The sequence below is a fragment of the Uloborus diversus genome, chromosome 6 (genome assembly GCF_026930045.1).
Source record: "Uloborus diversus isolate 005 chromosome 6, Udiv.v.3.1, whole genome shotgun sequence".
In the NCBI taxonomy this organism is placed as follows: domain Eukaryota; kingdom Metazoa; phylum Arthropoda; class Arachnida; order Araneae; family Uloboridae; genus Uloborus; species Uloborus diversus.
The window spans coordinates 109,185,721-109,193,985 of NC_072736.1; the positions used below are offsets into that span (position 1 = coordinate 109,185,721).

Sequence of the window (8,265 nt, forward strand, 5' to 3'; positions counted from 1 at the left end):
GGTTCGAATCCCTGCATGGGAAGGAGGTTCCATGGTGTAATGGTTAGCACTCTGGACTTTGAATCCAGCGATCCGAGTTCAAATCTCGGTGGAACCTTGATTTTTTTTTTTACTTTTCATTAATTTTGTATTTAAATTGTTTCATTTCAAGAAGTACGTGCAAAGGAAACAGATAACGAACCTGTTTGCTTCCAACGAAGATTGACTCAATTTGGTTCACTCAATTATGCCGGAGCATCTTTTTTAAAGATGTTTCCTGTCTGTTGTGTTTCTTTGCGCATTTGTATTCCGACTTATGCAGAAGGTTTCTTCGTGCTTCGTTGCTTTTCGTTCAGTATTGCTGCGAAAGACATCAGGGGTGCCCATCCCCCCCAAGCTCAATGGCGCAAATTCCCCCCCAAAAATTTTCCCGCTTTCGAATGGGGTGATACATAACAGTTTTTAGAGTGTGTAATTTCTAGTCAAATTCAGGGGGGGGGGGGGGAGCGCTAAAAAACTGAAATATTGTTGGATTGTGTGACCCACCTTGCCTTCCCAAATTTTACAACGTAGTCCTTGTGTAAACAAATTTTAGGTACCCCTGAATTTTGCTACACTTTTTTTTTTTTTTTTTTAACGTATGAACAGGGAGAGTGGATTCAACTTGCTGGCTTGGGATGGAGTCATTACTAGCTGTATACAATATGAATCTTGAAACGGAAATTTATTGCCACTTTGATAGGGGGTCCGGGGGTTTCTCCCCCGGAAAATTTTCGAAATTGTAGTTTTAAAACTACAGTTTTAGACGATCTCTGGTGATGTTAGGGGGATACGTGGTTTGGTGTTCCCTTCCCAGTAATTTTCCAATACTGAAACTTTAAAAGCGCAACTGTAGATAGTCAACGTTGTGTTAAGGAGGGCTCTCCTTTGTTTTAAAGTTTTAGTTCTAAGAACGCAGTTTTAGACAATCTGTGGTAATGTTAAGGAAAGAAGATATCCTAGGGCTTGCCCCAGGGAAATTTTTAAAATTAAAAGTCTTAAAAACGCTATCTATAGTTGGGGGAAAAGCGGTTTTCTGAAATTGAAGCTCTAAAATCGCAATCATAGCCGACCTTTGTGATGTTAAGAAAAAAAAAGTTTTCGGAAGCTCTGCCGAAATTTTCTCGAAATTGACGCCCTGAAAACTAATTTTAAGACGATTTTTCAATTATGTTGATGAAAGTGGGGGAAGGGGGTCGGGAGAGGGATGCTCCACTTAAATTTTCGAACTTGTAGCTTTAAAAACGCAGTTTTGATAAATCTTGATAATGTTAGTGGAAATAGCATTTCGGTGCCATTCCCCCGGCAATTTTTTGAAATTGATACTCCAAAAACGCATTTCTATGCTAGTGTTTGATCGTGTTAAAGAAAGAGGGAGGAATCAGGGGCTCTCTCCTATAAATTTTTCAAAATTGCAGTACTAAAAACTCAGTTTTAGATGACTGATGATAAAGAGGGTGTTATTCTGGCATTACAGTACGGGCTGTTACAGTTTTCCAAAATTGAAGTCGCATAGCCAAAAAAGATGGATCACACACACCGTGACAGATATTTTTCGGAAATCCTCAAAAATGGATTCAGCTATTGAACACACATCGAGAACCAGAGCTCGAGAGTTTTAACGAATCCAATATCCTTCTATACACATATTAGATATAGAAGAAAGTAAATATGAATTACGAAAAATAATTTAAACACCTTAGGAACAGACTCTTCTACTTCTATCAACAAAAACCAACATCACTGAAAGTTTTAATAGAAATCATCTAATGATAAATTGAAACAGTCAGTTTAAAAATGGTAGAGAAGATGGGAGTAAAAGTGAAATGTGTGTGTGAAAAATTCTTCATAAGCTTAAGCTAGTTAATGAAGAAAATATATTAATTGTCGATTGGAGGGAGAAAAAATATGTTTTCCGCAAACTTCAAAACTAGTTCATAACAATTGTTAAATGAATCAATGAAAGACTAGAGCATACTGGTTAGAATTATTACAAACAATAAAACATTTTAGACCATTCTCCCTCTCATCACTGTCACACGTATTTTCATCATGCAAAATTGTGCTTCTTCCAGAAAATTTATGAAAAACTGAAAAGAAATCAAATTGTCTGATTCAGTTTTGAAACGGACACCAACTCTATATCGTCTGTGATGTTCCCCTCATTGAAAAAGAGACACGGTCATTAAATTTTGGAAAGAGTACCAGAGCCGTCGCTAGTCAAAACAAAACTGGAGGGGAGATACGATTTTGGCGGCCCCTTGTTTCCAACGCATTTTCCAATACGCAGAGAGAGATGATTTGGCTTCTGGTTTAGCAGATATAGTCATATTACTAGACCTTTTAGTGCTAGCAATAAAAATTTAATCGTAAGAATAATATTCAGTCAGAATTAGGGGGTGTCGGAGCGCTACCTTCTTGCATTATTTTGAAATTGAAGACATAAAAACGCAGTTTTAGACTATATTTTAAGTTTGGGAGGAAGGGGAGAGGAGGTCCAGGATAGCCTCTCCCGATATTTTTTCCAGATTTAAGTTCCCAACACAATCGTACGTTATATTTATGTTCATAAGAGGGAGTGCCCCCCTCGAATTTTCAAGATTCTTATTTGAAAAACAGTTTTAGACAATCTATGGTGATGTTAAGGAAGGAAGATCGGGTCATCGTTCAATAATTTTTAAAAATGTAAACTTCAATGACGCATTCCCAATTGTGAATTATTTCTGATTATGATAAGTAAAGGGGGGCCGGGGGCTCATTCCCGGGAAAAATTTGAAAATTGTAGTTCAAAAAATGCAATTTTAGACCATCTATGGTGATATTAAGGAAAAGAGAGATGCCCCCCCCCCGAAATGTTTTGAAATTTTGAAGCATTAGAAACGAGATTGTAGACTTTTTTTGTTAAAATTTAGTGCACTGCCAGTTTTTTTTATAAGTAAAGCTCCGAAAACGTAATTTAAGTTAACCATCGATGAAAGGGGAGAGGGGGGGTTGAAAGGGCTCGCGATCGGAAATGTTTCGTGACTGAAGCACTAAAAGCGAGATTTAAGATGTTTTTCGATGATGTTGAAGGGAGAGAGGGGGGTGGGGGCATTATCTCGAAAAATTTTCGATCTGTTGAAACCGCAGTTTAAAAAAATTTTAGGTAATGTTAATGGGTGGAGAGATTCGGTGTCTTCCCCTGTCAAATGTTCAAAAAATTGAAATTCAATTAACGCAGTCGTAGACGATTTTAAATGCTGTAGAAGGTTTTGGAGATCTCCTCCGAAAAATTTTCTGAATTGAAACCTTAACAATGAAATTTTTGAGGATCTTCGGTAATATTTGGAGGACGACAGTTGTGAGAAACCTAAGGGAGTTTTCTTTAACATTACTGCCCAAAAGACGAAATTTATTCGGCCTTGAATGATGATTAATGATTAATGGAGAGTGTGTTTCTCGAAGGTTAAGTTGGCAGCAAGCACTCTCACGGTTTTTCGAAATTGCAGTCCTAAATACTCAGGTGTAGGCCATCTTTAATGACGTTATGGTAAGAGATGGGGTTTGAGAACGTTTTCCCGGGAGTTTTTTAAAGCCTAAGTTTTAAAAACTCACTTCCAGCCCAGCTTTGGGGACGTAAAAAGAAGGGTTTGGAGTTCCCAACTTTTCCTTTCAGTTTGGCTACGTCCCTCCTATCTTCATTGTAAATATTAATTATTGATAAACATATTGTGGTAATATTTTCTTCCAATTTTTCTTTGCCAAACATGGTTATTTGCTTGGATTTTCCATAATAAAGTTTTCAATTTCCCGCCTAATATTTTTGTTTACCTGCAATACAAACGTTTGTGACCTTAGAAAAAGGACTTTTAACGTTTTGAACGGAAGTGGTAATTTTCAGCAATACCTTAGGTCTCTATTCCACTTCATCTTATTTTAAATGTGCCTCCTGCATCTCTTGATCAAGCTTTGATTTACTTACGATTTTTACATTCATTTAGAATTTTTGGTGTGAGTATTCATTATAATACCTTGAATCGCTCTCTTTGCATTTAACTGTTTCTCTCTCTCTTTATTTCAAATTTATTTCGGCGACCTATACATTTTTCTCCACTTAGCAATTATTTTCCGGACAACATTTTTCTTCAAAAGAAAAAAAAAACATATGGGAATGTTTCGGCGACCCCTATCCTATGGGCTGCCCTAATGAAGCTGCCCTATTTATGGTTTTTTCCCCCTCTGTCTCTCTCTTTAAACTGAAGAACTATATGAAGCATGGTTTTGTATAACCAAGGCCGCCGAGAGACAAGGCGTGCACCATGTTAGTTTTGTCACCGGTCCTCCCTCCCATTTTGCTAATTTTACTCTATGTACAATACTTTGAGTCGAGCCCATACTTTCCGACTAGACAGACATACCCACTCTGCGGCGTAGTCAAGTGTACTGCACAGAATTTTTTTTTTTTTTTGCGTTAGTAAAAGTTTTTGAAGCTTACATTTCCGCGGTCCTTACTTAGATAGGCTGTGGTACGAAGGCATAAAAGATGCTTAAAAACATGGTTTCGTTTGCCAACTTCGGGTACTACGAAAAGTGATATTTTTCTGAATCCTTAGTGTCTACAGATGAAAAAAACCTAATGTTCACAAAAAAATAGTGTCTCATAATTTTTTTACAGACCATTAAAGATATATGAAAAGGAGGGAAACTGACAAGCAAGAGACAGACAAATTTTAAATACATAAAAAATATTATACATGTACATTAAAAATATTATGCATGTACGTTAAAAACATTATGTATGTACATCAAAAAATAGTTTTTTTCAAGAAGCAAACTCTTCATTCTGAAGTATCATCGTCAGAATCACTGAATTCATTTATCCTGTTTTTGCGTAAGGAGTTATTTTCCTCCTGAGAGTTTATACAGCTACAGTCACTAGAGGAAAATTATGTGTATGAACAATTTTACGTCTTGCATGTACTACATCTCTTCGAAGAACACCGAGTTTTCGGGCATGTACAGGAGACTAGTTTTTGAACATTATCTGATGCAATGGAAATAGTGCTAAATTGTATTTCAATACTGCTCGCATTTATAGTCCATCCAATGTTCTGATGAACTGGGAGCATTGATTAAATCATCGGTGCTCAACCTACAGCCCGCGGATCAAATGATGACCCATGTGCCCCGTCGTTGTATACAGTGTTAAAAAACGAAAAATATATTCTAAAACCTTCCAAAAATACTAGTAATCTTCTTTCGGTGTTATGAATTTTGAAGTCAAGTAGTCATAAATTGATTTCTGAAACACAGATGCAATAAAATAAGCATGTAGTAGACAGCAATTTTGGTTTGTAATTGTCTTTTGTTTCCCTTGTTTTCCCATGCTATCTAGAAAAACTTAAATCATATAAATAAATTTGATATTTGTTCTGGTCCACGAGATTCCTATTAATGTGAGTTGTCACCCGCAGGTAAAAAAAAAAAGGTTATTCACCACTGGATTAAATTATTCAAGCATCAGCAATGAATATTTGCTTGATAGTTAGTGCACAAACGAGGGGATAAGGTAAGAGTCACAGTTCGGAATTGGTTCTTTTTCACTCCAGCTCCGCAGCCCTGGTAAAAACATTTGCGCTTTAAATTCATTTCATTTTGATTCAGTCGTATTAATCTCTGACTTTCATCAATGTTAAGTCTATGAGATATGATATTTCTACATTTATTAATAACTTTCATTTTTATTTCTTGTCACCAAAAATTGAGAATGTATTCAGAATCTACTCCATTTTGTCAATTTTTGGTGACATAAAATAATTTTTCGCGTTGTCGTTAATGTTAAAAAAAAAAATTTAATTGTTGAAAAATTGCCCTTAAATGGCTAATTAAAAATTTTTTTGTAAAAATATTTTCATCAAGATTTTTTTCCAACAAAGTTTTTTCTTAAACAAATCCGTCTCTAAGTTCGCATTTTATATTTGTCTAAAATTTTTCCCGCAAGCGCTAATATAAAGTGCTTTGAACTGTTCAAAATTGAAGGAAAAAATATTCACATCAAAAAATGAAATACCGGAATGAGGTGTCATCGGGAAGACTTTTACTCCAATTTAATGTAATTTTCCCATTATTGGCAATTTAAGTGTGATTCAGTAGTTTACTCTCTGAATATCACCAACAGTGGCGAATAAAACCAGATTTAAAAAAAAATCGCCAAATTTGTAAACTTGGCGACCAAAAGACTGGCGATATATTGCCAAGTGTCCTCCAAATTATAACACCACTTGAGTTTACATCGAAATTAACAATGATTTCCTCCAAAAAAGTGGCAAAAGACCCCTTTAGAAACACCCGAATGCAACCAACCAAAAGGGAAGTTGCACAACTAGACCCCACTAGGAGTCTACGTACCAAAGTTCAATTTTCTAGGACATACCGTTCTTGAGTTATGCGACATACATACGCACATACATACGTACGGACGGACGTCACGAGAAAACTCGCTGTAATTAAATCAGGAATCGTCAAAATCGATATTTCGTGCTTCTAGGCACTTATCCACGTGAGGTCGAGTCGAAAAAAAAAAAACCTCAACATTCATTCGGGACTGAGCAAAATGGAAATTGAGGTAATTTTTGAGTGAAATTTTTTTTCGCGAATACAATACTTCCTTTTTTGAAAAAGGAAGTAAAAAAGTTTGTTTGAATCAAACGATTTGTTAATTTTTGGGGGGGGGGAAGGGAGGGGGGGAGCACATAGGTCGACCGACAGACAAATATTTTCCCCATCTCAAACCCCTACTTTTGAATTTGATATTTATTTAATTATTGTATCTATTTTTTTGACTTATTTTTTGTACTAAGCAATATTTTTACGATACATTAACCTTAGCACAGTAAACCACCTTTTATGTCCTTTTTTATTTTATGTTACTTTGACGAGAAAGTAGGCTAAAAATGAGCTCAAAATATCGTCTGTAATCAAAAAGCAATATTATTAAAAAAGGAAAAGGTAAAACATCGTGATATGAAATATACTTTTTAGTTTTCAATTTATCGTCTGCTAATGTTTAATTTTATAATATTTTTCAAACATCGATGGCATCTGTTAGAGTTGTTTATGTTCTTAAGATTTTGTAGGGCAATTATTGCTATTCGGTGATTCATTAATATCTTTTTTGTGAAGTAAAGTGCCTTCTAATTTTTTGTACTTAACAATGTCTATGTGCGCTGGCTCTAGTGTAATAAACGAAATCTTGAGATGAAGATCATTCAGAGCCGCGGATTGATACAATTTTTGATTTCCTTTTAGTTACAAAATTACTAAGCGAAAGAAGGTAATTTAAAACGCATTAATATATTTTGCAACGAAAAATTGAGCAAAACAGTAAAATTTCGGTTGGAAAACTGTTTATTACATTTTTAGATTATAAATATTGTGTTTAATAGCGTCATCTAGAGACAAATTTTTTTGTGTAAGTGCTAACAGTCCACGGAACATAGTTCCTATTTCAATTACTAATTAAAACTTAATGAGACAATTCCAGCTTGTGAACATTGTATTTTTCTATTGAGTTCATCATTTATAATAGATTTCAAGCAAGTTCACGTAGTCCCTAAGATTGGTAAACGAACTTGAACGATATTTGCACTCGGCCCATAGACTAAGATACTCTTAATAAAAGAGAATCATGGATGTTCCTAAATTGTATTTTAAAATTACATTTTCTATTCAAATTTTACAAAAATACTTTTTGTCACTATTATTTCGATTGTTCATTTATAATAACTATTTTAATTTTAAAAAACAACGAAGAGTTTTTCTTTTTTTTCGTTAGTTGCATCGCTAAAATGAAATTTGCGGCCCCACTTCTGAAAAAATGGGGGGGGGGGGGGGGTGCTACAGCGATGGCCCTGAAGAGTACGTGAAAAAAGTATTATTAATGCATCTATTTCTTGCTGAATGAGTTAAAACATTTTTTCATTCCAAAGTTCAAAAATTCATTTTCTAAAGAAAAAAAAAACTTCTGGAAAAAAATCCCCCCCAAAAATTTTTGATGGCGCAACTTGCGCCATAATCCCCCCCTGTGGGCACCCCTGAAAGACATGAATATTTCTGAATAGATTAGTTAGCATGTTATTTTGCGTGATGGTTGAAAATGCGCTGCTCTTCCTTCCGATTCACAAACTAAATGTGTTCCATGCCGTCTAGTGGTTAGACGTTCTTGCTTTCATGCAGATATTCCGGGTTCGAATCCCCGCATGGGAAGGA

The 8,265-nt window shown here is 35.3% G+C and overlaps 1 non-coding gene across 1 annotated transcript; it reads left to right on the plus strand.

Annotated features, from left to right (window-relative positions):
- Positions 1 to 25: 25 nt before the first annotated feature.
- Positions 26 to 97, plus strand: Trnaq-uug (transfer RNA glutamine (anticodon UUG)). Its single transcript has one exon. It is a non-coding gene; the product is annotated as a tRNA-Gln (tRNA).
- The last annotated feature ends 8,168 nt before the right edge of the window (positions 98 to 8,265 follow it).